We start from the raw sequence: 21737 nt of genomic DNA on the forward strand, positions 1-21737 counted from the left end.
ATCTAGGAAAAACAAAAAAAGTGCAAATTTTTTTGATGATACAATACTTATAAAGAATTTTATTGTTTCTCACAGGTTAAGGGAAATATTGTTTATCGGTAACAGAAAAATCCTTACTTAACAAAACAAGTGAAAAGCACCAAAGAATCTGTCAGCAACTCTGATGAATTACAGTGTTACTAATTTACAGTTTTCAACTATACTGTAATGTAGTACTCAAAGCTTTCATAAATACCAAATCCAGTAACTCCTGAAATGACCCATAACAAACACTGACACTACTCCTTTAATTCTTCCTGTGTTCACACTTAAATACTGATTTAGTTCATGAAAAACAAGTCTTCTTTTGCAACTAAATGGATTAAGATTAAATATACAATACTATCTCTTTTTGAAATAAGATTATTCATACCTAAATAAAATAGAACATAAATGTTACTAAATGACTAACCAAACATTCCTTGTTTTAATTTTAGATGGCTTCCAATGTTCAAAAACAGTTTAAAGGCTTTTTGGTAAAGACTAAAATATAGCCTATTCTTCTTTTATGAGAGAAATGTAGAGTACCCTTGATTATACCCCTGCAAATAGGACATTTTCTTAGAGATGGGGCATACTCCTGGCATATTACCAGATGACCGCAAGGAATGAACACAATAGAAACTTCTTTGTCCATACACACCTTGCAGGTCATTTCTTCTTGTAATCTCCTCAACTGTTCTTCTAGTGGCAGACCTGAAACATCTTCTGTTGGAATATACTTCATATTCTTTTCCACAAATAAGTTCTCATATAATGTAGAGTCAATTTCATTTAGACAGTTTTTGAAGATGTTGGCTGCAGCATTTCCTTTAACTAAAATGGTATCAATCAGTTCTCTTGCTTGTAAAGGTATCTGTGTTTTTTTGTTTAATAATATCATGTTCCTGTTTATTAATTACATTGGCCTTTAAAAGATTATCTAAGATAGGAAGGACACATGTCAACTGTTGAAAGAGAGCCATTGTATTCTTCCGTATTAATGACAAATCATCTGATGCCATTTCTTCAGCTTGTCTTTCCTTCTCCTCTTCTCTTCTTTCATCTTCAGCATCAAGAAGTGCTGATACAATATCATTAATTGTTTTATAACTCTTTCAAGTGGTTAGGATTTTACTTTGAACTGTCTATTTTACCAGACTTCTACTAAATCCCATTTCCAAAGCAGATTTAACCACAGGTGTATTCATCATGACTGCATCTTCTGAAGAACTTTCTCCAGGTCCCAAATGAACAATTGGTTCAGCATTTTCTTCTCCAGGAGTATCTGATGTTGACAACAGCTGTTCAGGAAGATGAGGATATCTAGCTTGAATCTCATCAACAAACTCTTGCCCTTTCATTCGTATCAAGAACTCACACCTTGGAAACCATTTGGCATGTTCTACCCATGGATCATCTCCAGATTCCCAACATCTCAAGCCACCATCACAACAAAAGCATTTGACATCATCATTGCGATCCATGTAATAAAAACTAGCACTTGCAAACTGCTCAGGCTGAACTGGAACACTAGCTGGCCAGTACATAAATGTTCTCATTCGAGCTGTGTGTGTCTGCATGCTCAGATTTGAAATACTAAACCTCAGAGTTTCTAGAGAATTTTCCAAAAACGGACAGTTAGGAAAATGTCTCCTGTGTTCTGACATAGCATCATCCTTTGGTTCTCAGTTACTTAGCTTCCCGCCACAGGCAAAGCAGGCTACCCTATCTCCAGGTCCTACATAGTAAAAGCCAGCTCTTGCCAATTCCAATGGTGACAAAAAGGTTAAGGGCCACATATTATAAGTAAGAAATCTGGCTTCTTCAGTACTCATTGCATAACTATAGGGGTTAGTCCTCAATTGAGAGAAATCTTCAACAGCTCTAGAATTAAGAGGATTTGGTGAAAGGCAGGAATAAGAATCGCTGAATGAGCCACTACGTTCCAAACTAGAAGTTAATGAATGTGCAACATGGTTTCTCATTGGAGAGGTATTCTTAGAAGTGGATTGCAGACTAGCTGAAAGCAAATTCTGAATAAAGCTGCAGCTAGGCTATAGCTCTTTATGCTTTTCAATAGGACTATCTCCTTGTTTCCAGTTATCCAGCATCAGGCCACAACAGAAACATCTGACTTTGTCATTCACACCAGTGTAATAAAAACCAGCACGAGCAAGACTCCTTTCTGAAACAGGAACTCAGATGGGGAAAGTTGAATATGTAGACATTCTGTAGAGCTCACATGAAAAATCACACTTCATTGTTTGTTTGTTGTCATTTGTCCAATTTGAGAGGATTGTGCTGTCTTCCATTATACTCCTTATTTTATGATGCAAGGGATCTTGGATAACTCTTTGAAGGTAGTTTTGTGCATGAATAGGAAGCAGTACTTTTTGATGGCTAAAACTTTCACATACAATTTCTTGTCACTTTTTACCACACACACACACACAAAAAAAAAAAAAAAAAATCAAAGACTTCTATTTAGTTGAACCTCCATACCCTCTTTACTAGATTTATATTTCTCCTAAATTACCAAGATACTTTGGGATTCTATTTACACTTTTATGTAACCTACATGCTATTTGCTCACAATTTGGTATAATAACTGACTTAAAGGCCTGAAAAAGTTTATACACTCCTAAAAGTATTAAAATTATTTTTCAAAGAAGTTTATATTCTCAGAATTCTAAGTAACTATAGAATATCTAAATTATGTTTTTAAATTTGCTTTTGGTTACAAGCTATAAAGCCTAGATATAAGGACAATTACTGATTATGCCACAAAAATAAAGTTAAATTTAGGCTTTTTTCCCTTTATAAGAGGTTTACTGTGACATCCAAAATAATCTCATCTTATTCTAGCAAATAAGTAATTAAAATTTTCAAAGGGTCACATTATTTAAAAGCTAGTTGCACACAACTTATCACAGAATTGACTTACGTGGGTTATGTTACCTTCAGCCAACAACTTTTGGGGAAGTCAACACCCAAAGCCTTATTATGTCCCTTCTCACCTCTTATATGAGATGTCAAATGAATATTGTTTAAAGCTCACTGTTAACTCTTCTACCTTTGCCAAACATTATCTATTTCGTTTCTATTTCCTGCAGTATCATGTTGTCTTTCTTCCTAACTCTGCATATCTCTTTATTATACCTGGTCAACTGACGGTATATTCTCCATTAAAATCAGACATAAAATTTCCACAGCACATACTTTCTATATTGCATTAAAAAATTTAAATAAACTGATTTTCATTTAAGGACCATTCAGATATGGTATCAGTCATGATAAATGAGGAATCAATTTATCAAGACAGCTCTTTTGTTATCACAAATGCCTAACACTATATTACCAATAGAATTACTGTTTACACAGAATGTATCAGAATTTACTAGCTTTCTTTATGAAAACTCAATATATTAAAAATGTGATTCATACACAAAATTACACTCCATAAAATTCAAATTTTATCTCTTTATAAAGCTTTGCACTTTCCATAATGAGATTCATTTCTGCAGGGGAAAAAATGAGTAGGGGGGAACTCTTCAGGGCTGTACATCGCAGTACCAGCACTGAAAGCGCGAAAGCAGGGCGGCTGCTAGGAGGCCTCCTTACACCAGGAAAGCAACTCAAAAGGTACAAATTTAACGTATATAATTTGAGGAAGTTAAACATATTATGACAAAACCTAGGAAAAACAAAATGTTTATTTTATAATTTTTGGATATAAATATACAATCATATTATCCAAATCCAACAAATATGTGTTGAACTCTTTTCATATATACCTCACTGAGATAGGTCCTATGAGTATCCAAAACAAGACAGCTGTTTATCATTTAATATGGCTAAATAAATAAATACAATTTATTCAACTATTGGTATGATATTGAATGTCCAGTGAACATAAGCTGATCCAATAAGATCCAGTGAATGAATGACCTCTTGAAGAGGATCCCAGTGTAGATTGTTAGAGAGAAAGCTCTGTAGAGTTAGGAGCCTTCCCTCCTCTGCTTTGTTTTGTAATATTTTTGAAATTCTTTGTTATATGTTGTACATTTTTCTCCATCATCTCAAAATATACTTTGAATAAGTACTCATGAGCTCCTATCTCACATACCCTCTGTATCACTCAGTTTTTCCTCTCTGCTGCTCCACTTCTTTGGGGATACATTTTTGAATGACTTCCTTTAAGAAAAGCCCCATTTTGCACAATCCATGTCTTTTCTTCCATCAGAAAGCTTCACCTGTGTGACCTTCTTCAGACCCAGTCACTTTCCCAAACCAGGAGACTACCAGCCTCAGGAGAGTTGCGGTTATTTGTGTTTGCCACCAACTTCCTAACTCTTCATTCCAGGCTCTGCTTTTCATACATGCAATACACTACAATACCTGCTGCATCTATTTCTTAAAATACAAAAAAAGCATTTAATTTTGACTGAATAACTTCTTTTTAAAAACGTCAGGCCCTGTCCTGTCAGTTTTCTTGCAATAGCTTTATGTTGCACTCGAGAGTACCTTGATGGTATACCTATGACTTTCAGAAGAAGTATCATTAAGTGCTGACAGTGCATCAGGAGAAGCATTCTTGGTAGTTTTGTGAAATAATGATGTGGCTGATGATGGTAGACTTTCTTCCAGAATAAAAGTTGTGGCGTGTTATAAATGATAAAACCAGAGTAAATATTTTAAAAATTACTGGGCTTACACAGTGAAAAGCAATAAAAGCAACTTGCTTCTTGGTCCTGTAACCAGACCAGAAATACATTTTAAATTTGTTTTCCCTAAATAAACTGTAGCATTTTCAAAATGTCAATGTTGCTAAGTATTTCATGGTCTAAATATTTTCCTTCTTTGCTGTAAAATTATAGATTTATCTTCTTCTTTAGAATAACGATTAGCATAGTATTTCTTAAAGAACCTGGATTTTCCACCTTAAGCTGTATTTTTCTTTACAGAGCAAGTATTTTAAGCAAGTTTTTGAAACCAACTTCACAAGCCCTAGAAACTTTTTATTTGTATTCCGTTTGAACTGTGAACTTATACTTAAAAGAATCTTTCTTCTTCATAGTCATGAGTTTCTTGGATTTCTCACTCCTGTGTTCCCAGTGCCAAGATTTCTAGAATAACTAAACTAATCTTTATGTAAATAGAAACATGTCCCACAGTGCTCTGCAGCTGCTATCAAGATGAAAATACCAATCTTTTCACCTCCCTGTGCTTACACCCAGCCAAGCAGCATCTGTAGCCTAACCTCTTTCACTTCCACAGAATTTTAATGCCTTTGTCTGTCTTCACAAATAAACATTTTTTTTTTTTTACATTTCCAGAGTTGTGTAAAACATTAGCAGAATCAGATACTAAGACATCATCTTGCTTAGTTCTCAAGGAGTCCTTCTAAATTTGAGCACATTTGCTACAATCCAGTGTGATTACACCTGGACACTGCTGGTGGAGGCAAGGCCTCAAGTGGACATGTTCCCAATTTAACTCCAGGAAGACACCTGGGTATGCCATCTAGTCAGGATTGATTCTGGTTGCTTTACTGAGTGAGAGAGAGGTAAAAACTTCTGGACCATTGCCATGGAAACTAGGACTCCTTTCCCTAGCTGAATATTGTTTGATAATAGTAATCAAAAGTATAAAATTTCTACTGTTATTTCAAATGTAGCTAGTGTACTATTGAGAATGTATTATTAAAATTGAAAATACAAATTAAAGGGAAATGTTATGTAAGGTTTTAAAGTCCAGAATATGATCCTTGGTAGATTTTTCTTTTTAATAAAAACTATGTGCATGATTTCACATGAAGTACCTGAATGTCAGCTCAAATAAATTATTTCACAGTTAAAAGATTAGTATAAAAATGAATATGACTCAGACTTGGGAGTGGGAAGTGTGAGAGCAATAGTTTGTGGGCAAGAAGTGAATTCGCTAAAGTGTTTGATATAATGTTTGTGAGAAAAAGGGTGATAAAAGTATTATCTTCATAATTATTGATGCTAGTCTATATGGACAATTTGTACCATCTCAGAATTAATGTGTGTCAATTTTTCTGTATAAAGCACTATGCTGGACTACACACATTCAAGCAGAGATATCTATTTATTAAAAAAAAATCATGGGTGCTTTTGTTTTTAACATATAACTTTGCTCTCATGATAGAAAATTCTAAAAGTTGAACTGGGGTAAGATGTTTCCAAATAAAGTATTAAATTTAGCAGTTATAGAGTTGGAGCTGAGAACTTTTCTTTAATTTCTCCTAATTATTTCTTAAAAATTGCCTGTTCACAGCAACTCATAAAATGAAAAACTAATAAAGAATGATCACAAAAGACTATTTCTACTTTCTCTCTCTCTCTCTCTCTCTCTCTCTCTCTCTCTCACACACACACACACACACACACATTTTAAAAGATGACAAGCTTTGAAAGACACTTAAAAAATAATATAGGTGAAATCTTAGAGTAGTTTTGATTCGCATTTCTCTAATTACTAAAGATGTTGAACACTTTTTCATATATTTGTTGATCACATGTATATCTTCTTCTGAGAAGTGTCTGTTTAGTTCCTTAACCCATTTATTGATTGTATAGGTTGTTTTTTTGGTATTAGGTTTTTTGAGTTCTTTATATATCCTGGAGATTAGTGCTTTACCTGATGTATGTACATATGGTAAAAATTTGCTTCCAAAATATAGACTCTCTCTTCAGTTCAATGACTGCTTCTTTTGCTGAGAAGAAGCTTTTTAGTTTTAATGCATCCCATTTATTGATTCCTGATTTTATTTCTTACACTTTAAGAGTCTTGTTAAGGAAGTGGGGGCCTAATCTGACATGATGAAGATTTTGGCCTACTTTTTCTTCTATTATGTGCAGGGTCTCTGGTCTAATTCCTAGGTCCTTGATCCACTTTGAGTTGAGTTTTGTGCATGGTGAGAGACAGAGGTTTAATTTCACTTTGCTACATATGGATTTCCAGTTTTCCCAGCACCATTTGTTGAAGAGGCTGTGCTTTCTCTAGTGTATGGCAACTTTGTCTAGTATGAGATAACTGTATTTATGTGGATTGGTCTCTGTATCTTCTATTTTGTACCATTGGTCTACATTCCAGTCAATAAATGAGCTAAGGAACTGAACAGACATTTCTCAGAAGAAGATATATAAGCAATCAACAAATACATGAAAAAATGTTCAACATCTCTAGTAATTAGAGAAATGCAAATCAAAACTACTTTAAGATTTATCTCACATCAGTCAGAATGGCGGTTATCAAGAATACAGACAACCATAAATGCTGGTGAGGATATGGGGGAAAAGGCACACTCATATATTGCTGGTTGGACTGCAAATTGTTGCAACCACTCTGGAAAGCAGTATGAAGATTCCTTAGAAAACTGGAATGGAACCACCATTTGACCCAGCTATCCCACTCCTCGGTCTATACCCAAAGGACTAAAATCAGCATACTATACTAATGCAACCACATCATTATAGTATTATTATAGCAGCTCAATTCACAATAGCTAAATTGTGGAACCAAACTAGATGCCCATCAATAGATGAATAGACAAAGAAACTGTGGTATGTATACACAATGGAACATTACTCAGCATTAAAAGAGAATAAAATTGTGGCATTTGCAGGTAAATGGATAGAGCTGGAGAATGTTATGCTAAACAAAGTAAGCCAATCCCCAAAAAACTAAATGCTGAATGCTTTCTCTAATTAGTGGATGCTGATCTATGATGGTGGGGAGCATGGGAAGAATGGAGGATCTTTGGAGTAGGCAAAGAGGATGGGGGAGAGAGGTTATGAGGGTAGGAAAGATGGTGAAATGAGATAAACATCATTACCCTAGGTACATGTATGATTGCACGAATGGTAACCACTGTGTACAACTACAGAATTGAAATGTTTTGTTCCATTTGTGTAGGAAGATTTGAAATATATTCTACTGTTATGTAAAACTAAGTAGAACAAATAAAACAATGAATATATAAAAAATTTGAATGTTTTCTGCTTGGGGATATTATAAATAAAGCTACTGTGAATGTTTTTGCACAAAAAATAAGATAGGTTTTCAGATTTTATTTGTTGATAATTTTTAAAGCTGTCATTTTACCTCTAACATTATGATAGGCAGAATTCTGAGATGGCCCCTAAGATTTCCTATCCCTGTTTGATCCACCCAAGGCTGTAATGTGATGGAGTTTGCATCTTGATTAGGATATATGCTGAAGCAGCTAACCTCAAGATATCAAGGTTATCTGGATATGACTGATATACCTCATGAGCCCTTTAAAGCAGAGATTTTTACTCTTGGTGATCTCAGAAAGGGAAATCAGAGAAATTAAATGCATAAGATGGGTTAGATGTAAAGCATTTGTCTACGGCTGAGATGGAAAGGGCTACTTGGCCAGGACCTAAGAATAGCCTCTATGAGCTGGAACATGTTATAGGCCCATAGCTGCCAAAACAACAGGGACCTCAGGTGAATACCCACAAGGGAAAGACTTTCCTGCCAATAATCTAAATAAGCATGAAAGTGGATTCTTTCTCAGAGCCTCCAGATAATAATGCAGCCTGGTTGACACTCAGTTTCAGCCTGTGAGTCCTGCAGTAGAGAACTTGGCCACATTGCATTTCAACTCCTGACCTATTCACTGAGCTAATACATGGATGCTGTTCAAGGCCACTGATCTTATTATAATTTATAGGCAGCAACAGAAACCAAATATGCTCAGTTTTCCCGGTATGATTGTTTATGCCTAGAAGTCATGGACTCAGAAACTTCAAGCTAGGGAAAGCAAAATAAAGACAGTTTGGGGCATATAGTATTCTCTTATATTACATTTTACAGGTTTGAAGAGAGGATCAAATATGTATTGTCTATGTAAAATGTTTCAGTTTACTGTTAAATAAACTGTAAATTTCATTAAGAATTATAATTTTTTAAATTAGTGTTTATATACATTTCAATACATAATTTTCATACTCCAGGTATTTGGGAAGAAGAGAAATACAGAGAAAAGTGCTGAAGGGGGAGATTGGTGGGGTGAGAAGAGAGGAAGAGGGGGAGGGAAAGGTTGAGGATGAAGAAGGGACGGGGAGAGACAGAAAAAAAGACAGGGAGAGAGAGAAACAAAATACATTATTTGCCAGGCGGCCAAGGAAGCAGTGTCCAACCTCTTCTGTAATTACAGATTTACTAACCAGAGCTCCAAGAAAATCCAGAAACAACTTGACCTAATAAGCCCTCTGGATTGAAATGTGCCTCTTCAAAATCCATATGTCAAAGCCCTTGCTTTTCTTGTGGCTGAATTGGAGTAAGTAGGTTATTAGGTTAAATAGGGTAGTGTTCTCACAAGAGGACACACACAGAGAGCTCTCCACTATGAAGACGACTGACTGCAAGTGAGGAGGAGAGTCCCGGAAAAGGACTGAATCCACTGGTGCCTTAATCCTGGATTTCTCAGCCTTCACAACAGTGAGAAAATAAATTTCCAGTATTTAAGATACTCTGTGTTGCAACAGCATGCACAAATTAATACATTATTTCTAAATTATTAATAGTTTTTTATTGTTAGTGCCATTAAATTGCAGATTACAATTTATTAATACTACACTTTCTTGTCCATTTTATTAACATCATTTATAGTCTACAGGCATTTTGTACCATGATAATCTTATCATGCCAATAACATTAATTTTCCCAGAAGCATATGGAAATGTTTAGGCACATCATAAACTGTCCATTCTTAATACAGTTGCTTGATGCTCCTTTAAGAACATTAACAGATCATGACAATTGCACCTGTCTATAAAATATAATATGTTCTAAAGCTAAATTTTCTTAACTTTAACAAGTTTCTTTTCACATGCATACGTCTTACATAAAAATTACCAAAGTATTTAGAATTTATATTCCTTAAGATAGACTGAATGCCAAAGTAATCATCCTAGACTGAAGTTTGGATTTGTAAGATTATATATAGTTACTATTTTAGATATAACTGTAATTAATTATACAAACCTTTCTTGAATGCATCCATTCATTTAACAACTAGGTCACTGTGTGATAGAACTTCTGTTGAGTATAAAATCCCTATACATACCTGACACTCCCAAAGTACTGGAAGTAGAAGGATGCATTGGTCATGATCCTTTTTCCATTAATTGGGCCATCCCACTGAAACTAGATGTGCAAAAATTTGTAGTGGGCAATTCTTTTGTAGAATAAAGGAAAGGGAATCAGAGCAGGTGGGGAGGACATATAAAACATACTTCAGGTGTGACAAATTTGAGATAGGGGGAGACAGAAAGAGGATTAGAGAAATTGTCAAGTCTGAGAATTTGACCAGATTAATGGGGAGGCTTCAAGCCACAGCTTTGTTAAGGGAGTCCAGGCTCAGGCAGGAAGAGGCCTGCATTAGGATCCCTGATGTGCTGTCATGGTTGCAATCAGAAAACAGTAAGTATTGGCCTCAGTACAGTATTAGGGAGGATACAGAAGGGCAGTAGCTTGCCTGTCAATCAATCATGTTCTCTAAGCAAGAGTGGTGAACTTTTATGGCCACCGATTCCATCCCACAGTGTGGAAGAAAAAGTTTTTTTCTTGATGCTTTTTTTTCCCTCTTCCTAAGGGGAAACTTAGAAAGAAGAGGTTAGTGGGATGAATTGCACCCTTGACTGAGGCAGATGGTCTCAAATCTACAACTAGCACTCATCCTCTTTTCTCCTACCAATTTTATGTAACCCAAAGCCTCAGTTATCACCTCAGTTGTCTTAGCCTGTATTATAACTAAAACCTCCTACCTGAGGAGACTGAGTCCTAAGTAATTATCCTTTCTTTTGCCTCAGTTGCTGCACATGTCTATTCACAGTTCAGAGGGGTTAAGTTAGAATCAATAGTGCCCAAGTAGATCACTTTGGTTCTCTAAGTATTACTCATTGACCTCATTTTGTAAAAGACATTCCACCTCTTCTTGCTGACGTCTCATTTTAACTGATACTCTCTGGAGACAAGTAGTCCTTGGTGGCAGAAATAGCTTGTAAATTAATGGGATTCTTGAAGTGTATTCTGGCAAGAATATTCTTCCTCTGGGGACTAGCATCTCCAAATCTGTAAAGCCTAGAGTAGCAGAAGCAGAGTTGCAAAGATTAGAAGCATGAATTCCCAGCAGGTCATTGGAAAAGATGTTATGTGGGGCTGCTCCTGCTTTCCGCCTCTATCTTTGGACAAAGAAACTTATGGTTTTTTGTGGAGGAGAGAGTGCCACATAGAAGATTATGATATATTGCACATACTGCATCCTGAAGGAGTGACCTCTAAGGTGGCACTTTACCCATTCAGAAGGCTGTTGCTTTTCCAGTGTTCAAAAAAGTCAGCTTGCTTCTGGATGGTGTGATGTATGATGTTACCAATTTTCAGATGCTGTATTATGTGCAAATCCCTTAGTAAGATACTATAATGTATGGATTCCATGAGATCCTAGCTGAGTCTCTGTGGAAAGGAAACATCCATGCTTTTAATAGATATCTATACTTGTGTGATGTAAAACTTTGGATCCTTCTAAGGAGGGTACTGATGCAACTAGAACCTTTGAGGTGCTATATCTTGGGCTAGCTTTGGTGTCTGTTGCTGATAGACTTGGCATTCAGAGGAAGCAGTAGCTAAACTTAATTTGGTAAGCTAAAATCTATGCTGATGGGTTGATCTGTAGGCTGCATGTCTGCCACTATGGACAGTCAGTTCATGTGCCTGTTGTGTCACTTAATAATAAAAAATACCTAAAAACTGGCTATTGTTAACTGGTGGAGTGATTTTGTATATTTTGCAATGCTTTAAATACTTTATAATATTTTGTTGTGATTCGTTCATCATAAATATTTTCTGGGGAGCATTAATGGGCAATATAAAATCTTTACTCTTTGCACCTACTTCCATGTGTCCATCTATGATATTACTGTATTTCAGACCTCATTCTCTGATCTTCAGCTAATTTCCTATAAATTCCTGATCAGTTAATCCAACAAATCTATGTATGTTCTCTTCTCATGGTCTTCTTTCTCATTTTACAGAAAGTATATGATTAGATGCATGGATAGAAGCTCTGCCTATTTGGTGATGTTTTTCTCCCCCTCTACTGACTTTCAAGGCCTGACTCCTTTGGCTAATTGGGGAAAACCTGAACAGCCATCATAACTCCATGTATCCCTATGAAATCACCTGGAACTTTTGTTGATCCTGGACATCAGCTAAATTCTCTCTGCCCAACTCTCCAATCACCTTTCTTAGGTCTTTTTTCCAAAAGTACTGCTGGGTAAACCTCCTAGATGCAAATTTCAGACTCTCAGAGTCTGTTTTTCCTAAAGAATTACATATATTATAGTAATTTGTCTAATTGTTCATTTTTTCATTCTAAACTATAAATATGTGTTGAATAGAAGTCATAATATCTTATTTTAGACTCCCAGAATCTATCAAAGTTAAAAAAAACAATAACAGGCATTTAATGTATGCTTCATAAACTGAAACTATTCAGTAAATCATGCCCCACAGAGTGGGCACATGATCCTTAATTTAATTCTTAAGCTTTATAAAGCCCTAAGCTAAAGAGCAATTTTATTTTATGTCTTCTGTTTTTCTACACTCTTTCCTGTGCTCCCTGCCTCCTCCATATATATTCACTTAATGATTATAGGCTGATTCCTCAAGATTTAATTCAAATGCTCTCTCCTTTCAGACACCTATCTTGATATCTCCAGGCAATATCAAAATTTCCCTCTTTTGTCTTCCTGTAGGACGTTAATTGTCTAATAGTATTAAACATTCTGTTATTATTTCTATGTTTGACATTTATAACCCATTACCATACTTTGATTCACATTCTACTCTTTATATTTTTATATTTTAATTTACTAGATGTTTTTTCTTTCTTTCTTTTTTTTTTTTTTTTTTTTTTTTTGGTACTCATGATTAAACTCAGGGGCTTAACCACTGGTCCATATTCTCAGCTTTTTTCTTGTGACTTTTTATTTTGAGACAGAGTCTCACTAAGTCGCTGAGGCTGGTCTTGACCTTGCAACCCTCCTGCCTCAGTTTTCCAAGTTATTAGGATTACAAGCATGCACCACCATAACTTGAATATTTTCTTAGTTTTTTTCCATAAAGCATTTTCCTTTGCTTTCATTTGTGACTGAGAGTTGGGATGTTAATCTAATCTCAAGACCACTTGTCTTCAATACTTTAAATACTATTCCTTTGTCATCCAAAATGTAGCACGTTAAACAATAAACTTGATATTAATCTGATTATCTTTTTTTTTGCTTTGAAAGAAAGATTTTATTTTATAATTCTATCCACTTTTTAATCACTTAGTACTTGATTTTCATATATGCACATTTTAAAAGACTGATTACTCAAAAAAAGAAAAAAAAAAAAGAGTTGAGTACAGAACTTGGGAATCAGAATTCAGAAAAATCAGGCTGGGAGTGTAGGACACTTGCCTACCATGCACAAAGCCCTGGGTTCAGTCCCAGCAATAATCTGATTATCTTTCTATGTAGAAATTATATTTGCCTTTCCAGAAATTGGCATGACTTTTTTCTTTTTCACTGGAGTTTACAAACTTCAAAATTATATCTGCTTGTATATTTCTCTTCAGTGTCACTGGAATCCTCGCTTTGTTGTTTTTTCTCTATTATGTCGAATTTCCTTTCCTGAAAACCTCATCAAATATTGTTTTAGTCAGACTAAAGGAACCAACCAGCACAATTGTAGGGGAGGAAGATTTTATTTGGAGGCTCATGTTGCAGAGGTCACATAAGTGGCTGGCTCCACTCCTCAGGACTCAAGGTGAGGCAGGACATCATGGCAGAAGAGTGTGGCAAAGGTAAATAGCTCACATGATGATCAGGCAGGAGAGAGAGAGAGAGAGAGAGAGAGAGAGAGAGAGAGAGAGAGAGAGACTCCACTTTGTCAGATACAAATATATACCCCAAAGCCATGCCCCCAATCCCCACCTTCTCCAGCCATACCCTACCACTTCAGTTACCACTCAGTTTTTTAATAATAAAATATAAGCTTATTTATTTTTATGTTTTGCTGTGATTTATCAGTTAATCCCTATCAGGGGATTAATTTACTGATCAGGTTAAAACTCTCACAACTCAATCATTTCTTCTCTAAACCCTCTTGTGTTGTCTCACTCATGAGCTTTTGGGGGACACCTCACATCCAAACTATAACAATTTTTTTATCTTTTCAATTTTTCTTCTTTCTTTTAAGTTTTTATTTCAAAATTTGGCTTTCTGACCACAGTGAGGTACTCTTGCATGACAACTCAAAAGTCTATAAATGAAATTACTGATAAAACTAACTGATGATAAGAAAGCACTGCTGGTAAAAAATGTGAAATATTAAATTTGCTTTGAACAATTTTGGCAGTTTATTAAAAAGTTAAGTGTGTATTTACTATAAAGTCCAGCAATTATAGTTTTCCAACAGAACTAAAATGTCAATATTAGCACCAAGAATTGATAGGAATTTTTACTTGTATTGGCCCTAACTTAAATCCCAAGTTTCATCAATTAGTGAATGAATAAATAAAATGAGTGTACCTACAAAATAAAATCCTACCCAGCAGTAAGAAGGAACATTCTGCTGGTAAATGGACAACATGGATGAGCTGCTAGAACATTACATAAATGAAAGACTACATATTGTACAATTCTATCTATATCAAATGTCTGGATTGTGCAAATATATGAGACAGGTCACTGGTTGCCTGGGGTGAGGGTGCTGGCTGGGATTACCTGAATAGTGTCAAAATAAATTTTGGAGACTATCCTGGTGGCAATGACCACAGATAGGAGCATAGCAGACACTGACCTGTTTAGGGAATGCGAGGCAGAGGAGTTGGAACAATAGCAGAAAATCAGTGATATCATTGAGTACTCTTTAGTTGCAGATTATAATTCAGTAGAATGTACAGCAAAACTAGTTACAGTAGTTGCAATAGACCCAGCTCCAGTACCTAGTTTGTTAAGCCCGCAGTTGGAACTACAATTATTCTCACATGAACCCCATGAGACCAGGCTCCACAATGCTCATGAGGCTCACCACCAACACCTTCATCACCATCATTCCAGCTACTATCTCATTAGAAGCATCATTCGATGATAGTCCCAGTCATAGCAGACCAGGTCCACTCTGAACACATCCACCATTCTCACTGCTATGTAGCCAACCTCATTGGGGCAAGTAGCTGTCCAGTCTCTTAGGCCTCTCCAAATAGACTTCAAATTCCAAGCTAGTCCCTTCTTGCTCTCTCAACTTCAGTGAGCATTGCCAGGTTTGTCATCACTATGAAATGACTCGGTGTACAGGTGAAAATAGCAATGAAGTGTCCAAATTGGTGAATACTCTCAAAACTATGTCTACCCTGGGCCAGAGTCTTGGGCCACTGGTATTCAACAATAGATCTGCCCATGGTGCTCAAACAACCAGTGGACTGGATTCTTCAGTGAAGAGACTTCTTCTACTCTAATGTTTTACCTCTAGAATGGCAGACAGAAAATAAGTCCATGGTGCCACACTCAATTCCATGTAATTGAAGCTTTGAGAGGTCATGTGTGCTACTATTGGCCAGAAATGGTTGAATATCACAAGAAAGAAAAGTCCCTGGATTCAGAACCCAGTATCTCATCAGCAGCAAAGCCCCCATCCCCTGAGAAAATAGCTCCCGTTACTTCCACACCTTCTTCTACAAATATTCCCACTGTCACTACCTATCAAAGTCCCAAAGCTCAATGAGAATGTCAGCGATGCTGTCCAGACTTAGCTCATTATGCTAGTAGAGAATTTCTTATTATGGACAGGATGGTGGCAAAGTATCTCAACTCAAACTTCCATAAGGTTGTCCCATCTTTCTGATGATTTCATTGTACCTAAAGGCTAAAAAACAACATTTTATTCATGGACAATATGAAACACCATGTAGAACTTATTCAGCAGATTGGTGAGGTGGACAGTCATACTATCTGCCAACACTGTTACTGCCAGTTTTCCACCTCCTTCCAGCTACAATGCCACTTGGAAAATGTTCATAGTCCCTGTGATCTACTACCAAATGCAAGGTCCATGAATGGACATTTGAAAGTGAGCCACTATTTCTCCAGCATTTGAAGGATAAACATAAGCCTGGAGAGATGCCTTATGATTGTCAGGTGTATCAATATTGCTCCTAACTCGACTCTGAGGTAGATGTCCATTTTGGGATGATCCATTAGGATACCCAGCATCTGCTCTGCTCTTAATTGCCTGAAGTTCTTCAAAAATGGCAGTACATTTCAACAGCAGTACATGAGGCACCAGAAAAGAAACAACAGTGCTGGCTGTTGTTTCTCTGTGCCAAGAACAAGATTGAACACAAGCTTCAGCACCGCAAAAATATCCAAGTAGCTGGATGGCTTGAAACCGGGCACCAAGGTGATAATCAGGCTTCTCGAGGGCAGACATGAATTGTTCCTGTATCTTCCAAGGATACACTTCCTAACACCTTGCAGGAGGCAGCTCCATTGACCTCCTCAACTGACCCTCTGCTTGTCTCCCTTTGTGCCCCTGTCCAGTGCAACATCCAGAGGACAGCCATTAGGAGGATGAGTGTCACGGGCTGGTAGATGTGCCTCAAGTGCAGCTTTGAGATCCTGGATTTCCCTAATATTTCTCTACTCATGTACACTGCTCTGTGTTGCTGTAGTACCTGCTGCTCTCCAGCTTATGGCAACCACACAATCAACAATCATGTTCCACAAAACAGCCCCAAGTACTTGGCTTTGTTTAAAAATTCTGTGAGTGGAATCAAGCTGACCTGCACTTTGTTACCTCTGCAGGAGATGCCACTGTCAAGCCTTTGTTATTCAACCCCTCTCACAAATCCAGCAGCATCATGCCTCTTGCCTCACCTAGATCTCTCACTCAAGGCATGGTCAGACTTGTGACCAAGTGCATGACTGGAATTTGAAGAATATGTACCTTTCTCTTCCCTTCCCTCCTAACAGAGCTGCACTGTGACATCTGTGGGGGCTGCCCCAGTTGAGCCTGAATAGCTACCAATTGCTGTGGCCCAAGCACGCCCATCACTGGTCCCAACCCCAACCCAACCCCACCACCAATCCCCATTCACCCACAGCCTTTAACCCTTCCACCCTTGGGAAGGGGGAGGAATTCAGGGAAAAAGGGGCACACCAGGTGGGGTATTTATATTTTTAGTTTTGCCCCACCACTCCCTCCAACATTGACTCACACTTCTCTGTAAATGTATGGATTATTAGAAAACCAATACTTATCACATCTGAGCTGAAGAGCTGACCCCCAGGTTGTTTACTTCTGTTAAAAAGTTTTTGTGACTTAAAAAAAGCCCACACACCATTGTATTGGTATTTTTTATGACAAAATCAAGAGGGAAAAAATAGAAGAAATCCTTTTGGGTGAATGTTAAAATGTTTTGTTTCCCCTTTTTCCTTGATTTTATCATAGCACTTCTGGGTTCCTTGTTTGTTTTACTGTGTGGCCAATGTCTTCGGGCATGATGCTATTTAGTAACCATTGTCAGTGTAGGAACATTTCTGAAGATGGGAAAGGCAAAAGTGTATAGTGCACAAACTGGTTTATTATACACACACACACACACACACACACACATATGAAAAACAACTTTTTTCATTGTGGAATCAATACTTTTATATAAAAATGAAAATTGAAAACAAATTTGGATTGTGATGATTGCAAAACTGTAAATTTACTAAAAATCACTGAAGCATACATCTAAAATGGCTGAATGTTATGATATTTAAATTATACCTCAGTAGAGCTGTTAAAATATTGCATTTCTTTTTCTTATTGCTGTTGACAGACATTGAAATCTTCAAGGTGATCTCCTAAACCAATATTTTAAAAACTCAACAAAAAGCAAACAAATTAAAAATGAACAAATGATGTAAACAGATACTTCACCAGAGAAGATGTATAATTGGCAAATACACACGAGAAAACACATTCCATGTCACTGACATTAGAAAATTGTAAATTAAAAGGAGATACCATTAAACACCTTTAAAATGGCTAAAATCCAAAACAGAGATTGCCAAATGCTGGTAAAATGTGGAGCAACTGGAACTCTCATTCACTGTCAGAATGCAAAAAGAAAACCACTGGCACACTCTTACCCTATGATTCAACAATGATAAACCTTCATTTCATCCTAATCTTTTTATGAATACACTAATATGATTAAAAGGATGTTCACATGCTGTTGAATCTTACCACAATTTAACTAGATTTTTAAAAGTCTATGTTTTTTTTTTATAAAAAAGTTTTTGTTTTCATGTAATTGATTTTTTTTGTGTGTGTATGCTGATACATATCAACTTGCTACATACAGGATGAAGCTTGCTGAATGTTTCTACAAATTACCTTTGCATTCAAAGGGATACACATAGATTTGTATTAATACTATTACATAGAATGGATTCCTTCTGCAATGTTTTTTGGTTATAGTTGTTGTTGCTGTTTGGATATCAGGGATTCAACTCAGGGACACTTGAATACTAAGCCATATCCCCATCCCTATATTGTATTTTGTTTAGATACAGGGTCTCACTGAGTTGTTTAGCACCTCACTTTTGCTGAGGCTAGCTTTGAACTCATGATCCTCCTGCCTCAGCCTCCCAAGCCGCTGGGATTACAGGCCTGTGCCACTGCACCCAGCATATTGTTGTTTTTAACCTACTGAGGATTCCCCCTTGGAATGTGAAGGTGTTTTGGGGAATCTTTGAATGGGTGTCTCCCTGTTCTAAGCAAGTGAGCATGGATTGACAGAACCTTCATTACTAGTCATTAGACATTTAACAGATAAGCACATTTGTGTGCCTGGAGAATCCATCAGGTATTTTTAAACCCTGTCTGCTCTCAACCCACATCATACCCTCTAACTTCTAACCCTTTCATCCTTCTAGCATCTTCTGGTGGGAATTCAGTTGTGGCAGTGTGTGGTTAAAACATTTAGCACCAATAGGAACTATGGAAGCAGTTACATTGGGGACTTCATTGTTCTGTGCGTGATAGATTTTTCTCCTTGTTTTTTGGGATATCCCAAATTTAAATGGGGTATTTAAAGTTCTTCTTGTGGCTATTTTAGGACCCTATAATAATATATTAGTAAAAATTTCTCAGTATATTTAACATGCACTGAGTAAAGTTCTGGAAAGTATAACAATTTAGCCTGTCTTTCCTTTACCCCTCATAACTCATGGCTCTAGTAACTCAGCTCCGGTATATCTGATATTGACATTTGAATGTTTCTACTTATTTCTCATTAGAACTCTCTCTGCTTATGGAATCACATGGTATATGCTTATTATCTTATTCCATGTTTGATTTCTTATTCATCTCTTCCAGAAATTATTCAGTGATTTGCTTCATCAAAACATCTTTCCTGTCTGGTTGTATGGAATTATTATTATTTTTTTTTTCATTTCTTTGGACGTTTCAGTGGGATGATTTACAGAGCAGTAGAAATAGATTTATAGTAATTTTGAGATTCCTTCAACTACATTTCTTAATTCCCATTGCAGCTATTTTAATACAAATTCATTAATACATAAAGTTAACATCCTTATGATGTTTAAATTTTAATTAAAAACTATGTGTAGTTCTGTATATTGATATTATCTATTGAATTTGAAACAATATTTTTGAGGTTCAAGTTAACTGTTTTGATGTCTTTTTTCCCTCTTTTCCTAGATATTGCTATTGAAAAGTATACAGGTGCCCACAAATGTGTGTATACAATAATAAGTCAGTCATACAAGTGATCACTTCTTAAAGTCTGTTTGTGTTAATATTACAAAGCCCAAGTAGCAGGAATAGACTTCGTGATATTTTTAGCTGTTAGAGCCAGTGGATACTGACATAATTGGAACATACAGAGACTCTCAATCTTTGACAGGGCTTAATCAGTTAAATCTTCATCTTCTGTATTGCAGGGTGCTTCTCCATGGGCAGAACACAATCGAAGATCAACAAGAAAAAAAGGAGAAAAATTTATCTATGGAATACAAATGGGATGTCTATGATCTAATCTCAGAATTCTGCTAATCTTGATTCTAGTGAATTAAAATTTTAAAAAGTAAAAAATGAGAGCACTATCTATACTATGGCCACTAAGTGATTATGATTTTAATTTTTGTGAATTGGTGAAAACTAGATGGACTAATGCATCTATTATTTCTTTTTTTTGTAGCAGAACAAGATGTAATTATTTTTAATTGTATTTTGAATTATAGTTTCATAATAGAACTTCAAATTATTTAATTAGACTATTTTTTCAAAACTTTCAGTTCTTCCAATGATTTAAGTGTTGCATTCATAGTGTCTGTGAAATCAAATACTGCGTAGACTATGCAATTACACATATACAAAATAAGTTCATAGGTTAACATGGAACTATAATAGGCCATCAGTCGCACTAAAATAAAAATAGTCAATTTATAGTTCTTATCCTGAATTGGCAGCTTCTTAGTTCCTTGAATATGGCTACATGATATATATATATTGCTGGATCCTGTCTTAGAGAAACAACACAGACAATGATTCATGACCTACCTCTGGGAGTAGCTTTGAATTTCAGATAAGTCATTTCTACCGAACTTTCTGTGTTTTGTACAGCAAGTGAGGGAAGATGTGTGATGAGGAAAATAAAGAGCAAACTTCTTTGATATAGCCTCAGCTTACTGCTAGATATACTATTTATACTCTTCCCAAATGACTTTACATTAGGAAAAATGTAACATAGGTCAGCCATTGTCTTTGTGCTGAGAGATTGTTAATTTCTGAGAAACCTGAACATCATAGTGCCTGCAACTGAACAGATCTGACTGGAATCAGACACCGTGACCAGGATGGTAAGCTGGATGTGTCAGAGGGAAACTAGTAGAAGGTTTAAGTAGAAAGTTCCCTACTTTCTTTATTTTTTAAAAAGTTTATTTTTATTATTGCATTGTTGTTATACATAATTGTGGGGTTCATTTTGACATAGTCATTTTTATCATTACATATAACATAATTTTTTGCATTTAAATCCCTATTACTTTCCCCTCCTCCCCATCCCCTTCCTCTATCACTCTTCTCTCTATTAATTTATTTTTAATTGGTGCATTATAGTTATACATAAAATGGAAATTCATTGTAATATATTCATACGTGCACATAGCATAGTCTGATTAATTTCATTCTGCAGTTCCTTCCCTTTCCCATCCCTCCCTCTTGATCTCCTTCCTCTACTTCTCTTTTCCCTTCTATTCTTTTGAGATTTCCCTTTTCTCTTAATTCCCTATTTCTCTCTAGCTTCTACACAGGAGAGAAAACTTGGTTTTCTAATCTTTGACTTTCAGAGTCTGACTTATTTCACTTATCATAATGGTCTCGGGGCTCATCCATTTACCAGCAAATGACATAATTCCATTCTTTTCTATGGCTGAGTAGACTGTAATTGTATGTATAATGCATTATGCATACATATACTTCTTTCTTAAGTACTGTCTGGAAGGAAGATTGGCACAATCCAGAAATTTCTGTTCACATCAATTTATGATTTTAATATAAAAATAATTATCTAAGTTATGCTATACATTTATACATAAATG

At 36.0% G+C, this 21737-nt stretch overlaps 1 pseudogene; it reads right to left on the reverse strand.

The window, feature by feature from the left end:
- Positions 1-490: 490 nt before the first annotated feature.
- LOC114107102 (baculoviral IAP repeat-containing protein 2 pseudogene) lies at positions 491-2372 on the reverse strand (annotated as a pseudogene).
- Between the last annotated feature and the right edge of the window lie 19365 nt (positions 2373-21737).

This window comes from Marmota flaviventris, chromosome 5, assembly GCF_047511675.1.
Source record: "Marmota flaviventris isolate mMarFla1 chromosome 5, mMarFla1.hap1, whole genome shotgun sequence".
In the NCBI taxonomy this organism is placed as follows: domain Eukaryota; kingdom Metazoa; phylum Chordata; class Mammalia; order Rodentia; family Sciuridae; genus Marmota; species Marmota flaviventris.